This window comes from Theobroma cacao, chromosome 7 (genome assembly GCF_000208745.1).
Source record: "Theobroma cacao cultivar B97-61/B2 chromosome 7, Criollo_cocoa_genome_V2, whole genome shotgun sequence".
Classification (NCBI taxonomy): Eukaryota; Viridiplantae; Streptophyta; class Magnoliopsida; order Malvales; family Malvaceae; genus Theobroma; species Theobroma cacao.
Genome location: NC_030856.1, coordinates 15,801,180 through 15,809,412, shown reverse-complemented (window position 1 = coordinate 15,809,412; position 8,233 = coordinate 15,801,180). Strand labels below are relative to the sequence as shown.

Sequence of the window (8,233 nt, the reverse complement as noted above, 5' to 3'; positions counted from 1 at the left end):
GTGCAATCTTTTTACTCTTTTGACATTGGGATAAGGTCCATAATAGTCTAGAAATACTCGGGTTCACGAAAACTTAAAATTTCGACTTGAGATGAAAAATGACCATTTTGCCCCTACCTTGGAAATCATCATCATTTTTAGTTCCTTCGTCATTTTACCCTTATTTTCATCATTCATTTATGCCTTAGGTCTACTTAGGCCTTAATATTGTTTGAAAGCCTACTTCTAGGGCTCACCATGAGAAATGACAAAATTACCCCTAGCCTGTGTTATCGCTTCTACACCTAGTTACGAGCCTATAGGGGTCAATGTCTCACATATCTCATTAATTTAAGTTAAAGAGAATGATTAAATTCATACGAAGATACCATAATCCTAGGCTTTTGAATTAATATCTCTCTTAGTGAAATTCTATTCTTTTTTATTTACTTAGTTTTAAAGAACATTTTTTGTTCAATCAACCCTTCAAAATTGAGTGCTTGGATAAGATATATTTTGTTATAAATTTAGTACTTACTAAGAATATGTACAAATCTCTGTGGGAAATGATTCTCGACACACCTTTATATTACTTGTATGGCCACATGCATTTATGTGTATCAAACCAACAACAAGTGTCTTATGTCTTTAGTAGTTTTTCATAATCTGAGAATTTGTCTAACAACTCTTCAAATGAAATGTAGGACTCTCGAGCCCTTACACCAATAGCAATCTCCTTGAAGTCAATACTAATGCCATTCAAGGCATGGATAACTAGCTCTTCTTCACTTATAGGGGAATTTACCAAAGCTAATTCATCTACAACACTACTAAGATTTTGAAAATACTTGGATACTGACCTCATTCTTTTAGACTTGGTGAGTTTTTCTCTCAAGTTCATCATGTTGAACCTTGATTTATTTGCATAAGATTAGTGATCTTATTCCAAGCATTAAAAAAGGTTTCAATTGAGCCAAAAAAGGGATGACATTTTCTGCAGCAGAGGAGATTATGGCATGGAAAGAAGTTGATCTTGTCTTGTCCAATGGTCAAAGGTAGGATTGGACACCATTGTAGGAGGATTAATGCGTTCTTGAGTTTCCATGGTAGGAAGACAAAAGAAGGTTCCATCCACATATCTTAACAATTTGTAGCCAATATGAAGGGATTTAAATTGGTTTCTCCGTGAAGGAAAATTGAGGGAAATGAACTTAATAGGAAGACGAGTTGTGGCATTAATGGTAATTAATGGTATTTGTTGGTTTGAGTAAAGAAGTGTGGGATTTGAAGAAACTATAAGAGAAGAGGTTGTGCTATTGGAGTTTGGTGAGGCCATGGGTTGTTTAGCTATGCTTGATAGAGCTTGAGGGTTTGATACCATGGGAAAAAAGATGAGGCAAAGTAATATTGAAGGTGAAAGAAAGGCATGCTCATTTGCATTCGGTTTCAATGTATTTATGGTACAAGTATAGGATTGGATAGATTGTTGCAAAGATAAAATGTTATCAAGTTATCTTATCTAAGATAAAAAATTATTGAGTTATCTTATATATGATTGAGGTGAGGATAAGACTTTTCTAATCTAGGTGTGTTTGACTCATTCTGACACTTCTTTCTTACTTTTTGGAGTATTGGTTTTGAGTGTGAGTTAATTGAAAAATCATCTTGTTGTGTGTCCATCCTATCAGAAGAATATTGATCTATTGAGATGTTGGAATATCTTCTTGATGGATGTTCATCTTATCAAATGATATGTTGATCTCTTGAGATGTGTCGATCTCTTGAGTAGGTGGAGTGATTCCTCTAATAAGGTTGAGTTGACTCGAACTCAACTGATAGCTCTTAAAGGTATGCTCAAGTTCGTCTTCATCGGATCTTTTCATTTAAAATTTGTTTATTATTTAATGTTAAAAATATTTTAATATTAATATTTTAACATGTTGAGTATAGTTTAAAATTATAATTAAATAAAAATAACCATTTAATTAAAAAAAAAATCCCGCTGATCCGAGCTTTAAAAAATGTTATCCAAGGTTTGACTTGAGTTCAGGCAACCCCGCGAGCCTCACTAATCGTCCTCTGGACAGGTCGAATCGTGCGATTTTCTTTCGTTCCCGCAAGTAAATCAACCTGCCCGCTCGAGAGGACATCAGGAAAAAGTGGATGCGCATGTGGTCCAATCATCCCATGGACTGCATATGGTTTAACAAATAGAAAAGTGAAAGAGTCGCTTCTCTTTTATGTTCTCATTAAAAAGAAAGAATAAGGGAAACTCTTCTGCAAGTATTTGACACTTTCTTTTTGATCTCTCTCTCGTTTTAATTATTCTTTCTTTTTAGTGACAGATTTTTACTTTAAAAGAAAATAACCCATGAAAAGCTAAATTATGAATCAAAGAAAATGATGACAGTACAACCAAAGGATTTGCTCTGCTTTCCCAACAACCCCCCCCCCCCCTCCCCCCCCCAACCCCCAACCCAGACATTCAGAAAATAAAAGATTTTCTAACTGTGATGAGTTCATTTTCCTAATTTTTATAATAAGAAGAAAGCATAAACATCAAAAGTTTATAAAATAAAAGAAAAACAGAACCATTAATTTTCTGATGCTTTGATTGATCTTCTTCGTTCTTCATGTTTGCAGGGGATGAGAGAAATTCTTTCATGTATGCATGAAAGGAAAGTGAACCGAGAGGTCCAAGATAGAACCATTAATCGAAGAAAGAAGGGATGAGGCAGTTGCATCTGGCAAATCCTTAAGAGAAAACATTGACACAAAGCCATTTAATGGTAGGAAGAAAAAGGATAAGGAAGAAGTGAAATGGTAAAAGGAGCAGTGCAAGCAGAGCTGACAGCAGAAATGAACCATATGGAACACAAACGCAACTCTTGGAGACCTTAAACTGAATATGACCCAAATCACTGGGATGCTGAGTTTGCCTTTGTTCCTCTTTCTGGTAAGCCATATTTACAGTTTAAGGTCTCCAAGATTTTGCCCTAAGTTCCAGAGGTTTATTTTCCCTATCAGTTCTGCTCGTACTGCTCCCAACCATTTCACTTCTTCCTTATCGTCTTTCTCCCTATTATTCAATAGTTTTGTTATATAAAACAGAGTTGAATGCAAAAGGCAAAGTGAAATTCATCAGCAAAGAAAAGATTCAAACCAAAGCAAAAAGCTAGTTTTAAAAATCAGTAAAGATTTACCAGGGAAAAAAACTGCCTCAGCCTCCTGGGGAACTCTCGGTTCAATTCCCTTGCTTGCAGCCATGAATCATCGAGAGAGACAGAAACAAAGAGTCAATCTCTTACCCTTGTATCTTCACAAATTGATGAGACTAACATAGGTATGTGTGTGTTTTATTAAAAAAAAAAAAAAAGCATGGCTCATATGGTTTTTTATTTTTTGTGGAAGGCATGTATCATGAGTTCATTATAAGGAAAGAAATACAAAAACTATCCATTCAATAGTCACTTTAAATTAGTTCTACTAAGTGTAAGTAATAGAAAGAGTTTTAATTATATGAATTAACCACTTCTATCATTTTAAATTATTTTAATTTGTATAATAATAATTATTTTTTAGAAATAAAAATACTTTATTTTTTATTTTTTTGCAATAGGACATTCTCAAATATTTTTTTCTTTTGCATTTGGCATTTTCTTCTGCCACGTCATAATTTTTGAATCTTTTTCTGGATTTTATAATTCATTCCATAGTTCTTCTGAATAATTCCTTATTAGTTTTTAGTTTTATTTTTACCCTGACCCCAGACCACGAATACTGTCTCACCGACCAGGATTGACTCCATTTTCTTTATTGTTTTTCTTGGCGTTTCCAAATGGGATTATTCGCTTTTCCCCTTTGAAGATTCTGTTTCGTCTGGCAATGGACGTCACGCTCCTTGCTGCCACCGTCCATTTGGAATTTTATGATCAATTAATGAATATTTGCGCAGTCTGCGGCTCAAATCTTTCTGCTTTACCAACAATTATCTGAGTCTGCGATTGTGACAGAAGGCCAATAAGAAATGGAATTAATCAGCCTTTTGAGTCTTTCATTTTTTAAATTCTTTTGGCCATCCAACTTTTAAAATAATATTTTGATTAAGTACAATTATTTTGATCATTTCGTAGTTAAAAGTTAATGAATCTCCCACATAATATTTCAACGTGCCGATTATCGTGACACATGACAAGAGTTAATTTTTATAAGAATATTTTATAAAAGTATTCTTTGGTACCATTATTGGTTTCTTTGTTTTTGCCCTTTTTTGTCCTTTTCTTTTGATCAGTGGATTCCAGTATTGGTTCAAACGGACAGCTGTTGACTCTGTTAATGGGCTGTATATGTACAGAAAGCATTTTTCAATGTTCCAAATAACGTTTTTTGTTGTTTGAATAAGGTGTTTAAAATATTTTCATTGTTTGGATAATTTTGTAAAAAAAAAATTTCTCCTGACTTATTTTCAATATTTTTAACTATAACGTCATAAAAATATTAACATTTATCAATTATACACTAAATTCAAAATATTTTTTAATATTAAAAATAAAAGAAATAGGTTTTAGTCCTCAAATATAAAGTATTTTTGAAAATAATCTTTTCCATAACTTTAATTATTTTTAGCCAAAAGATAAGATTTTGGGATAAAATGCTCTTAATGAAACCTCGTCATTCATGTGCACTCTCATACACGCATAGGTTTGTGAAGATAAATCTATCCAAAATTTGCTACACGACATTTTGTTAAAACCATTCTCATGTTGCAGGAGAAGATTTTTGTGATTGTTTTTGACATTGATGTAAACTATAAAGGCTAGATATATTACACGATAGGTTTATTAAACGATTTTTTGATTCATTCTTAAAGATAGAAAAGTGTTTGAACAAGTTCAGAACAAAGTAATCAGTCACAGTAAAGAAGTTTGTAACAAATGGTAAGTTAGTGAATGTCAAATTTTATGTTGTGCTATTGAGTGGGTTTAGGGATTTGAAATGCCATATTGCTTAAGAAATTAGTTTAGAGCTTTATTGTTAAATGGCATTTGGTGTTGCTTGAAGTTGTTGAAATCCCTAAAGATGTTACACGCCATGCCCATTTGGGTTAAATGTTGTTAGCATATGGATGGAAAATGGGCATGGTGTGTAACATATCTGGGGATTTCCCAAAGTGCATAAATATGGCATGTAGAAACTAATGAATTTTAGGCATTGCATGTATCATCTCATGTCATGACTCAGTACTCCATTTGAGCCCGTGACAACCGTCACGACGTCCCGATAGACATTTATTGCTTGGAATGCCAACCGGAACCTCACAAGGCTTTAATATCAGTTTTCGCACCTCCCCTGTGAGCAACAGTTGTTAAGTATCACGTTTTGAGAGACTATAAACTATTTCCAAATCAAAACAATAGATAAATAATTTTTTTTCTCACAAGGGCATTTTTGTCATTTTTCCTAGAAAATTTCGAAACCAGCTAAAAATGTAGTATGCGAGTGGAAAACACATATTTCATAATCAAAAATAAGTTTAGATGTCTAAAACATTCATTTAAAGCAAAACTATAACTATTTGAATATAATAAAAATATTCAATAAAATATTCTATTTTCTTATAAAATGATATTTATAGAGTTCCCGGTAAATAATTTTTGTAGTGTAAAAGCTAAATAAATTCATACATACTGTAATACAGATAACCAAAACATAAGATTTAATTTACAGTGACATGTGGGCCCACGAACGACCAAAAGTATCAAAAGCAGTAAACCTATAGTTTTTTAGGATGCAAGTCCAACTATAGCCGTCAACAAAGTGAGCTATCTATCGACTATCCTGAGCCTGAAATGAGTGGAAAGGAGGGTGGTGAGATTATATAATCCCAGTGAGTAAACAAATACCATCTAAAATATCTAAAGCTGAGTAAATGGAGACAGATAAAATAGATTAGCATAAAAATGATTCTCAGCATTTCGAACTCATTTTAATAAGATAAAATAGATTCATTTCACCAAAATAAACAACAAGGCTTATGATTTCCTGAAAAGTTTGGCTCGTGCCAAAATCATTCTCATACTCAGTTATCAAGGATACCTTGGCCGAGGGCTATCCCAACCGAGTCTGCCAAGGCTGTTAAAAAGTCATGTATGCATAAATCATATTTTTATTTTGAAAACATAGTTGTTTCTTGGCGTTGGTTGAGTTCACCCTCACGTGGTGGTTTGGCGTGAAGTGAACTCTAAAGTTTTAACCTTAGGAGTTATCCAACCGCGCCTCTCATACTGAGATATGAATATAATAAGGTTACCGTGCCCCTCTAATAAGCTGGTCTATGGAACCCGTCCACTGCAGCGACCAATTATAACCCACCAATTCAATAAAATTCAACAGCATGACATGACAATTATTTTATTTTACAGCCTCTCAAGGCAAATCAACAATTCATACTTTTTCATCACATTTACCAAATCCAACCATTCATGCCAATATTATCATAAGCCATTCAATTCAAACCATGATTTATAACATAGCAATTAGTCTCCAATTATTCCATTTTCAAAACCATCTGTCAATTTCAAGACAATTTTCTAAAATCATTTCATTTAATCATATTTTGCTTATAAAACATAAAGATTTACCATTTAAACTCATTTTTCTATCAAATCACAAAAATGAATAAAAACTACTTTAGATAATTAAGACGATAGTAAGGTTACTCACTATAATGGAAATTGAGTTTCGAGTACTCAGATTCTTGATCCTTGAGAACTATTTCTTTACTTTTACCAGAATACACACCACCTAAATATAATGCACAATCAAGCAATTTACCACATTGGTGCTAAATCGTTATAAAACTAATCTAAACTCTATATGAATGCATGATATGGAACGCAAATTGTTAGAATTATCGTTTACATGCGGTGTTGGCCTAACTCGATCTATCACCCGATTAATTGGCCAATATGTCCAATTCAACTCCAATAATTTCATTTTTCTTCCAATTCTCCAAACCATCAAACACAAGTTAAATAACTTGAAATATGGCAGATTCATCCTCACATTTTCTTTTAGAAAATTCGGCCATGGTCGGTGCATCAACACTATGATTTTTCCTACTTGATTTTCTCACCATAATTCATCATTTCCTAACCAATTCACTTGAAATAAAATCAAATCCACCATCAACACTCTACAAGGAAGATTCGGCCAATGATGAACTCATGAGGAATATGTGAATTTCAAACTTAATTCTTACACTTAACACCATAAACAACTAAAAACATCCATATATCTTAAAAGTCTATCTAAATAATCATCAAATTCACTCTCCTAGGGTTTGATCAGCACACTATCCTTCATGATATCTTGTGATTCAACCATGGAAAATGCAAAATAATGCATAGGAAAGATAGATCACAAGCTAGAGTTAAGAAATTTCACCTTTGATGGCTTGATTACTTGAAATACACCAATTTTCTCTTGAATTTTCACTCTAGGGTTTTTGTTCTTCTTTTCTTCCTTTGTTCTTGCTATGGCTGGCCATAAGAATGAGAAATGAGCTGGTTTTGTGCTAATTTATAAGGAAAATAATAAAGAAATAAAAGCTTGACAATTGTCACCTTACCATTGGTCCATTTTTAAATTCTTAACTATTAAGCTTTCTTTCTCCACCACATAAAATCCTTCAATTATCCATAATAATATTGGGTAAAATCCATGTGCTGGACAGGTGTTGGGTGGTGTAAAATTACAATTTGGCCCCTGGGATGGCAAAATGACTATTTTGCCCTTATGCTTGGAAAAATGCCAGAATTAAAATTTTTCACTTCTCAAACTCAAATTATGTTCTAAATAGTCAATCTTGATCAAAAACTTCTTCCAACATTCCAATTTTAACCTCGGGTGGCAAAATGACCATTTTGCCCCTAAGTCATGAAAATTCCAATTTGACTCCAAATCGGTCCTCGAACTCTGAATCACCATTTTAAGTCATTCTAGGGTTTTAAAATTCTCAATTTCATCTTAAAATCTCTATTTGGACTAGTTCGAGGCTTAATTCAACTTAATTATACCATTTGGTCTAATACTGTCCTTTAACGATTTTCAAGGTACTCAAGTAAGTAAACATGCATTCTTATGTAGAAATGACGTAATAAACATATTGTCGAGCTGGGCTTGACATCTCATGTTTAAATGGATGGCGTGTAGCATCTTATAAATTATAGGCATGGTGTGTAACAATATAGGA

The 8,233-nt window shown here is 33.1% G+C and overlaps 1 long non-coding RNA gene across 1 annotated transcript; it reads right to left on the bottom strand.

Moving 5' to 3' along the window:
* Nucleotides 2,480-3,475, bottom strand: LOC18594845. The gene is made up of 2 exons (XR_001928634.1): nucleotides 3,183-3,475; nucleotides 2,480-3,058 (listed from the first exon to the last, which is right to left on the bottom strand). It is a non-coding gene; the product is annotated as an uncharacterized LOC18594845 (long non-coding RNA).